This window comes from Papaver somniferum, chromosome 4 (assembly GCF_003573695.1).
Source record: "Papaver somniferum cultivar HN1 chromosome 4, ASM357369v1, whole genome shotgun sequence".
Taxonomy (NCBI): domain Eukaryota; kingdom Viridiplantae; phylum Streptophyta; class Magnoliopsida; order Ranunculales; family Papaveraceae; genus Papaver; species Papaver somniferum.
This window is the reverse complement of record NC_039361.1, coordinates 107,268,697-107,277,756: the sequence shown is the minus strand read 5'-3', so window position 1 is coordinate 107,277,756 and position 9,060 is coordinate 107,268,697.

Below are 9,060 nucleotides of genomic sequence, written 5' to 3'. Positions count from 1 at the left end.
TATCAGCAACACTTATTATGCTGGCCTGATATTTCTATATATCAGCAGCACTTATTATGCTGGCCTGGTATTTCCATGTATCAGCAGCCGGATTGGCCTGGTATTTCCATATATCAGCAACCACAATGATGAAATGAGTTGGCCTGGTATTTTCATATATCAGCAACCACAATGACAAAAAATGACAAAATGTAGCTGGCCTGGTATCTCCATATATATCAGCAACATAGAATTGTTTCAGAGGCGAGGCAGAAACGCAGCAAAGGAATTGAAATCAAAGTGGGGTTGGCACATGGAAACTGAAAATGGGAACTATTTTATCTTTCTTACTTTATTACAAATATATTCCACCGAGAAAGATAATTTATTTGTCATGTAAAGAATTAATTGAGGAATATTTACACGTGACTATTTTGGAAATAAAATAACCCTTTCTTCATTTGGGAGATTTTGGAAATAAGGGGAGTTTATTATTTTATTGGAAGAATGAGGTGGCAATACTATTTGGGGAAAGATACTAATGACGACATCAACTTGCATGAAAGATATTTCATAGAATAGTTTATTTTGATACTTTGATTAATGAAATAAAAGAAAAGGAAGGTGTATAAGAAGGGGGTGACTATTTGAGAAACCGGGAGGGCGCGGCTACGGCCGTTTATAGAGAAGAGGGTTTTGCTGTTTTGATTTCCTTTTCTCCATGATTTGCTAGATTGTTTGTTAGGGTTTAGGTAGAAACCAATTAATTGTGAAAAATCTACATTGATATATGCTTAATAATGATTTGATTGATTAATAATTTTTCTTCACAAATCTTGGTGTTTAATCGTTTATCTGATTTTCTTGATTATTTATGCTTTTGAATTGATATTTCGTGCTTTGGTTAAATCCCTATACATGGTATGCAAGGATTGATAGGTAATGCTTTAGAATCACTACCCATGAAGCGAAGAAAACTATAGCAGAGAAACAGTATTTGAAAATAAAAGCATGGAATATATTTTTAAAGATTAGTAGAGTTTGTATAGTTATTTGGTGGAAACCGAAAATCCTAATAACCCGCTCTCATTCCGTTTATTGTTAACAATTATTTATTATTTCATTCTTTCCCGAATTCCTGAAAAATCGTTAAACATCACCTTATTGATTTGTTGATTCTTGGTATTAGTTAGTATAAGTATTTCACACTCCTCATGGGAACGACCTGTACTTGTCATTGTTCTCCTAGTTAGACACTGTGCACTTGCAGTATTATTATTTTAGGTTTCTGAGCCTACCAAGGGGCACTTGGTTGAACAGCTTCTTGACTTGCTTGTTGAGTTCCATCTTGAGCACTTGAAGCGGCTTTAGCAGTCCTAGCTCTCCTTTCACTAGTTGTCAAGTTCTGATGCCTTTGCTTCCTTGCAATATCTGAGACAATTGCATCTTTGACTTTTCTACCTCGTCTATCCCTAAACAATGCGAAGAAAGTACAACAGGTTAGTAAACTATATAATCGGAAGTTAATCTAAATACACCGTTCCCGAATATCCATATTCGATTGGTTAAGTAAACCACTAGCTTCCGATTACGAACAATCAGAATCCCAGTTCACTAAACCCTACCGATACAAATAATCGGAAACAAAAGAAATTTTTGGTGTTTGAATATGTTTATCTACAACAAATAATCGAAAACTAAATTTCAACACAACCTTCCGAATAGGAATAATCTAAAGTAATAAAAAGTATAACCTTCCGAATAAATCTCAATCGGAAGTCTCACAAAACTAATGTCTACCTAATATGCATCACTTTGCGTCCAGAAACTACTAATATGGTTCAGCCTAAAAAATCGGAAGAAAATTACACAACATATCAACCGCTTAATACGTCTCTAATACTTGTTCTTCCCTCGTATATTCGGAAGTCAAAAACACAATTACATTCCATTATGATCGATTTAGGCCTCAGTAATGAAAAATGTTCAATAATCGGTAGGAAACCTAAATATTTAGCACCCGAATATAACGAATGTTCTTGTGAAATGAAGAAATCGACAACAATCGGGAGTTTAAAAAAATTACTAACCTACCGAATATGGGTAATAACCGAAAACCCTAAAAAAAACATGGATTCGATGAATGGAAGCAATATAAAGCAAATTAATGGTAGAATCTTACCTAATAGGCTCCATTTCAAGTTGCTGGAGAGTTTGGCTTTGAGTATCGCCTACATCAGGGGCTACATCTTCTTCGCGTTCTTCTGGTTCGTGAGTTAAAACCTATTTATTACGGGCATGCAATCCAATGTTTGGATCCTTACCGCGACAAATGTTTTTTGTTTTAGCTTTCTGGGGTTCCTTTTCTTTCATCTTTATAGAGAATAATCAACGATGATTCGATTCGACGATTAACTATGTATAGCGAGGATAGGGGTAGAGTTTTCCTCTCTGCAATCAGAAGGAAAGAGGAGAAGAGGTTGAAAACAAATGAAATGAATTCAGGTTGACTTTGGTTTTATCTGTCAAACGGTTAATAATCGGTAGGCATTACCACATCATAATCTACCGATTGTTGACTATCCCAAAATCGTTAGGGTTTGTTACTTATATACCTACCGATTATAGGAAGCCCCAAAACGAACCACTGCCAAATTCCATAGGTTTCGAGGGTACAGAGCCGACCATAACCATTTGATTCGTGTTTTGGATGTAGTCATAATCGGAAGGTATATGGATTACATAAACTTCCGATTATAGGTTGCCCCAAAATAAGTTTTCTTCTAAAATCCTTCATTTAATGAATTTGAAATCTACCATAATCAGGAGGTATTGTTACTCGTAGCTTTCCGATTATGGGAAGCCCCTTAGACAGGTTTTAATTCGTCCGATTATATAGGACCCCCAAATTTCACCATTGCAAAAATCTAAAGATTTATAATTTCTATACTTTAAAAATCGGTAGTCTCTTGAGGATCTTGTTACTCCCGATTGTTATAGAAGCCAGATACGAGTTTGGTACATAATCGAACTTAGTCGGTAGTGTAATCTAGTTAATAACCTTCCGATTAGGTATTTACAATCGGGTACAGTATAGCTTCCGATTATGTAAAGGCATTAACGTATTCTCCGGGTTTTGGATATCCCTTAACGTAGTGTATAGGTTGGGAATAAAAAAGTCGCCCCTAATTCCTTTTGGGTCGCCCGTAAAAATGCCAGGATTATTTGGAGCTTATGACTACAGGATAAAAACAAGGGTTTATTTTGAAAAAAATGGATAATCCTTTATCCAACTATTTTACTTAATGACAAAATTACCCCTAATTAATCAGTGCTAGTTTGGATGATTAAGTGATATGCTTAATCAAGATAACCCTAAAAATAATTTCCGCTAATTCATCATCAAAATTCGAAAAAAGTTTGATTTTTTATTTATTTAAAAACTCGATGCAAAATCGGTTTATGTTAGTGCAATAGTAAATCGATTCTGGGTAGAATTTTTTTAATTGACGAAGAAAACCCAGAATCGGTTTTTGTCAATGCTCACATAAACTTGATTAAGCATATCAATACATCGTCAATGAACCTCCAAGCACGACGTTGCAACACCGCATATTCCTTGCGGTGAATGAACTTCTTTTCCCCATTACGAATTCTCCATAAGACGTTGAATCGTTCCAGCTGCAATTAAATCAATTATTCAATGTTGTAGGTATACATGAAACAATGGGATAGGCATTAAAATATCAGATTACTCACTTTTTCAAGAGGAGGAGCTAGTGGATGATGGTCGTTCACCGTTTTGCTAACTTTAACATACTCTGGCGTTGAGTTTTTTATGTATTGGAATCGAAAAGCTAAGTCTCTCCATTTACGGTTTTCTGGATTCGTGGTGCTCTCATAATAGAACTCTTTCATTCTCTTCCAAAACATTGAATATAGTTCGTCGGGACGTTCGTGGAAGGCGGGGACGAATGATTTCACGAGCTGCATATCTTCTTCCGGATCCCATTCCATTTTCTAGGTTCAGTGTGTGATGTGGGAGTGGCTCAAAGACTCAACGGCTATTTTTTTCGAAATCAATCCACATAATCGGATTTTACAAATGTCCACATAAACCGATTATGGCCTAGAAAACTCATATAAAATCTTCCTCGCCACAATCAGTTTTTAATACTGCGCATATAATCCGATTCTTGGCAAAAAAAAATTTACAAAAAAAGTGCCAATTTTCCATAGTAGAATCGGATTACATGGAATGCCCACATAGACCGATTCTAAAGGTAGTCAAAATTCTTGTTTTTTTTGTTTTTCAGAATCAGACTTTAAAAGTTTTTCATATAAAACGATTCTGAACACTTACAAACCTGGTGAATGAAATTTCCAGAATCGGTCTATGTGGTGCACCCTCAAAAACCGATTCTAAAATTCTACCCCTGGAAAAATGGTAGAATCGGATTTATGTGGGTTATCGTGAACCAATTGTGACATAAAAACTACCAGAATCCCACAATTTTGGCACACAAATGGTAGTTGGTTCTTTTTTCGCGTCTTAAGAACAATTATTCGTAAACTAGGGAACATAACCAAACATAACTCGATGATAAGTTTGAGACATAAGTTTTGACTCCATAATTATCCATAGTTAAAGAAATAAGTTTTAAAACAAAGAATCCATTCAGTCATCAACATCCCCACCACGACCGCATCCACGACCATGTGCACGACCACCTCATCCTCGTTTAGCAGGTTGGGCGCTGCTCGATTCGCCTTGAGACTTCCTTTTTGCGGTGGTTTTCGTCATCTTTTTCTTTGTTTTCTCCACCAACTCTTCCCGAAACTTCGCACCGCTTCTACATCTTTGAGATTGTTCAATTCATCGATCAGAATTTCATTAGCCTTAACATTTTTCCCTTCCCTGATATCTAGCCTTGCTTGGGTTATCAAGCGCCAAACTCGTCTTCTATGTTTCCATTTTAAACAACAAACATTCAACAAATTACGCCAAAAAAATTAACAAAACTGTAATTGAGAAATAATACGCATCGGGTATTCGAGAGCCGTATCTTTGTCCTCTATCTAGGGCCTCTCATCTACTCGTATCACTCGAGTATGAGAAACGTTGAGGTACCATGGCGTGTAACCCGGAATTGCCTCATCATCTGTTTTCGAATGACCATCCATATCATGTTTGTTGTACCTTCTCTTTTCCCAGTATTCAAATGATGGTAAAGGTTTGTGAACAACCTCAATATCATTGTCCAATGACACGCTTTTCTTGACATTGATTTTAAACTTCTTATGCTCCTCCACAGGTATTTTTTGTATGTATCCGCATTGTCTTGCGACTCTCGTCGGGTTGTACATTACATATCCTCTTGGGTGAAACAAAGGCCCAAAGTAGTGTTCATGCTTGGCGCACCCAACCATATTTCGTTTTCCTTTATCCAACTTCTTGTAAGGGTCAAAAAGACAACATCTTTCGTCGTCAAGTTGTCTAACTGGCGTCTCAACTTCAGATAAACCTCATTTTGGGACTTCGACTTACTTTTGTAGGTGTACTTGTCTCCATAACACTTACGTCCCATTGGTTGTTCAAAAAATCCCTTTCAGCAAATATTGGAAAGTGAAAATATATCCACACCTGCAGAATAGCCATATTCCCTCCGATGTGGTTCCTTTGATCCTAGAAGCCTTTCTTAACTCGTTCAACGAGTGTGCAAGGATGTCAAGAGTATTCGTGAATCTTGTCAAATGGTTGCAACAACTGAATAAAGTTGGCGCTCACACGGATACCGGAAAATTCGGGTAAGATAATAAATCCCAGGATGTAGAGGACATACACATTTTCCATAGCGAAGATACGTTCCTTGGTCACCTCTTTTCCCTCTGCACGAAGCTTCTTTGTTCCCATGAAGAGGAACCTCAACTGCGCGAGATTAAATTTTCTCTGCTCTGATTCACCTACTAGCATGTGCGACTTGGTCATCTCATCATCCCATTAGAACACATTCTTGGTGAAAGCGTAAATCTTCTCACACTCAAGCTCTTGCGCGTAGTCTTTGTGCTTTACGGCTTTACCTTTTATGCTTAGCCCGGTAATGAACTTCGCATCATTTGGAGTTATCGTCATTTCGCCAAACAGAAGATGTAAAATATTCGTTTCCCCGTAATATCTCTCGGCAAAGGCGGGATAAATAGGTTTGTCGTAACCAAGAACCAAATTGTCGACCGCAAGCAAAAACCCCGTATATTTGACTAGCTCGATTACTTCCTCAACTTCTCCTATGGTTGATGATGTTGCCTCCAGTTGCCAATTCTTTATCATACTCACTGACGTTCCTGGCTTCATAATACGAACGACATCCTTGTGATCCTATAAAAAAAACAAATCTGATAGACAATAATCAAAACACTAAATGGATAAAAAATTTCATCTTACATCGCATAAGGGTTAGGTAGTTACTATGGTATGACAAATGACACCGGCCCAACTCTCTTTGTACCCCATAACAACTTTCATCCACCTCCGGTAACCCGTAAACTAGATCATGATTTCCGTTATTATATCTTCCCTGAAATGTTCCATTAATCTAATCAACTTCTTCTTCTTCACCGTTGATCTAGTATCCACCATCTTAAAACGCAGTCGTTATTGAAACAAGTTTAGGGTTTTGCTTCAGCGCTGGTGGTCAGTTCGTGGTATTCAGAGAGGCATGTTTAGAATTTTGGGCAGAGGGCCGGAAAATTTTAGGCCTTTATAGATATTAAGTTGTCTTTTTACTGTTTTGTCCTTAATAAACATACCATTTTATCCTCTCTTTCTCTCCGATAGATGTCAGTTGTCAGAAAAAAACCCTAATCATAACAAAATCCGTTGTCGTCTTCGAATTGGGTATCATCCTGCAGCAGTTCGAAATTCTCATATGCATAGGTACAATGGACACTTTACAGCAAATTGGGACCATATTTGAAGAATAAGATGATGATGAAGAAAAAGAGAAACTTGTTTTCGAAAAGAAGAAACAACGTGGTATGTGGTTGCAACACTTTGGATCTGTGGAGCAGGAGGAAGAAAAACAAAGTGATCCAAAAAGCTTCTTATTCGATTGTGATATCTGTACGGAATCAAATCTTCCTCTAAATAAGAAGTTTGTTTGTACCGAAAATTACTTTTGGGCACGAAACACGACGTAATCAATGATTTGGTATATATTTTGGGTTAGGAGACGAATTGAAGAACAAAGAATGAGACACAGGTTTTTATGTGGTTCGACATGGTTTTCCTACATCCATGGATGAATCCCCTTGGAGAGAATTGTTTTATTGATAATAGAATTACAATCTATTTTTTTCAGTATTGGCCACCCCCTCCCCTCTATCAGGGCATCTCTATTTATACAGTTTTAATAACTAATTTCAAGATAGATTTAAATGGCATTTATATGCCCTGCAATCAATTCTGCATGAAACTGTTAGAATTAACTCTGCATGCCTCCATCTTCAATTCTGCATGAAACTGCTGGAATTAACTCTGCATGCCTCCATCTTCAATTCTGCATGAAACTGCTGGAATTAACTCTGCATGCCTCCATCTTCAATTCTGCATGAAACTGCTGGAATTAACTGTGCATGCCTCCATCTTCAATTCTGTATGAAACTGCTCATTTATGTCTCCATGATGACACTAGTACAAAATGACCCTTTAGCCACGCCAAATTGGCGTGTCCATAGGGTTTTAGACACGCCATTTTGGTTTGGACTTGGCGTGGTTTCTGATCGCGTGGTTTTAGGTATGATGGCGTGTCTTAATGTTATTTTATATCCACGCCTACCTTGCGTGTTTATTGTTGCATGAAATAGACACGCCAAAACCCATAGGCGTTGCCATAGAGTGTCCCAAAAACTTAAGTACTGATACCCTATAGACACTCAATTTATTGTTTTAGTGTGTCCATTAGTAACCCTATAGACACACAAGTTTCTTTTTGGCTTGTCCATTGTCTCTTGATGGAATTTTATATAGTGGTAAGTAGAGTTGTCGATCACTCGGACTTGTTGAAATTGTTTTTAGGATTAATAAAGGAAAAACACTACAAATATACAAATTATGTCACAAGATGAAGAGACACTGAGACACGGGATTTCACTACTTTTCATATTGTTGTGGTTCAGTCATTAACTGTAGATAATATATCTCAAACAAAAGAAGTTGTGACTCTAGTTGTTTTGCCAAAAATAGATTTCGTAAAATATTATTTGTAAGTTATAAGCATGACGCATCTAAAGTAATTAAAACTAAGCATGCGGCATCTAACAAAATAACAAGTAATTAATAGAAATCATAAAGCAAATAAATCTATGCAAAAAGTCAATAAAAGAATTAATTCATTTACCACAATCATGAAAAGTTGCTTCCTCCGTTGTCCCAGTGATAGGGTTTAGCTTCTCATGGTGATAACACTCTCAAAAGATTTTTTATTACTCAAAGTGTTTACAAATAATGAAAATGGGAGAAAATTATTAACGCAATGATTTTATTTTCTCTCCCCAACTCTCCCCCTCAAATTTGCTCTCTAGCTCTCTATTTATACACAGAAATATACATTACTCAAATATATTCTTCCATAACTCCAAAATCTTCTTCTTTTTAATTAAAAATATCTTCAGGAATTTTTCCTTCTCTTTATTCTCCATATTTCTTTACTAAACTCATATCTTCTTTAATTCGCAGAATAAAATCCAAGATAAAATCTTCCAAGGATATCTCTCTTGTTTAATACAAGATAACTTCCTTTTTCTTCAAATTCTTCCTGTTTATAAGGAAAGAAGATATTCTTATCTTAAAGATAATAAATCCTTTACCGGTGGAACCAAATTTCCCGCAAATATTCTTTTTGAATATTAAAGATGAAGGGTGCCTCTTATCCTTCTGTTGGGGTGCCGATAGTAATTTGGGTGCTGAGAACAAATTTGGGATGCACATAAACGCGGGTTCTCCTTAGAAAAATCTGAGGTCCGCTTAGCAAATGTCCTCCGGGGGTGCCTTTAGCAGTTTTTTGAGCCGATTCTTCCAAAAAA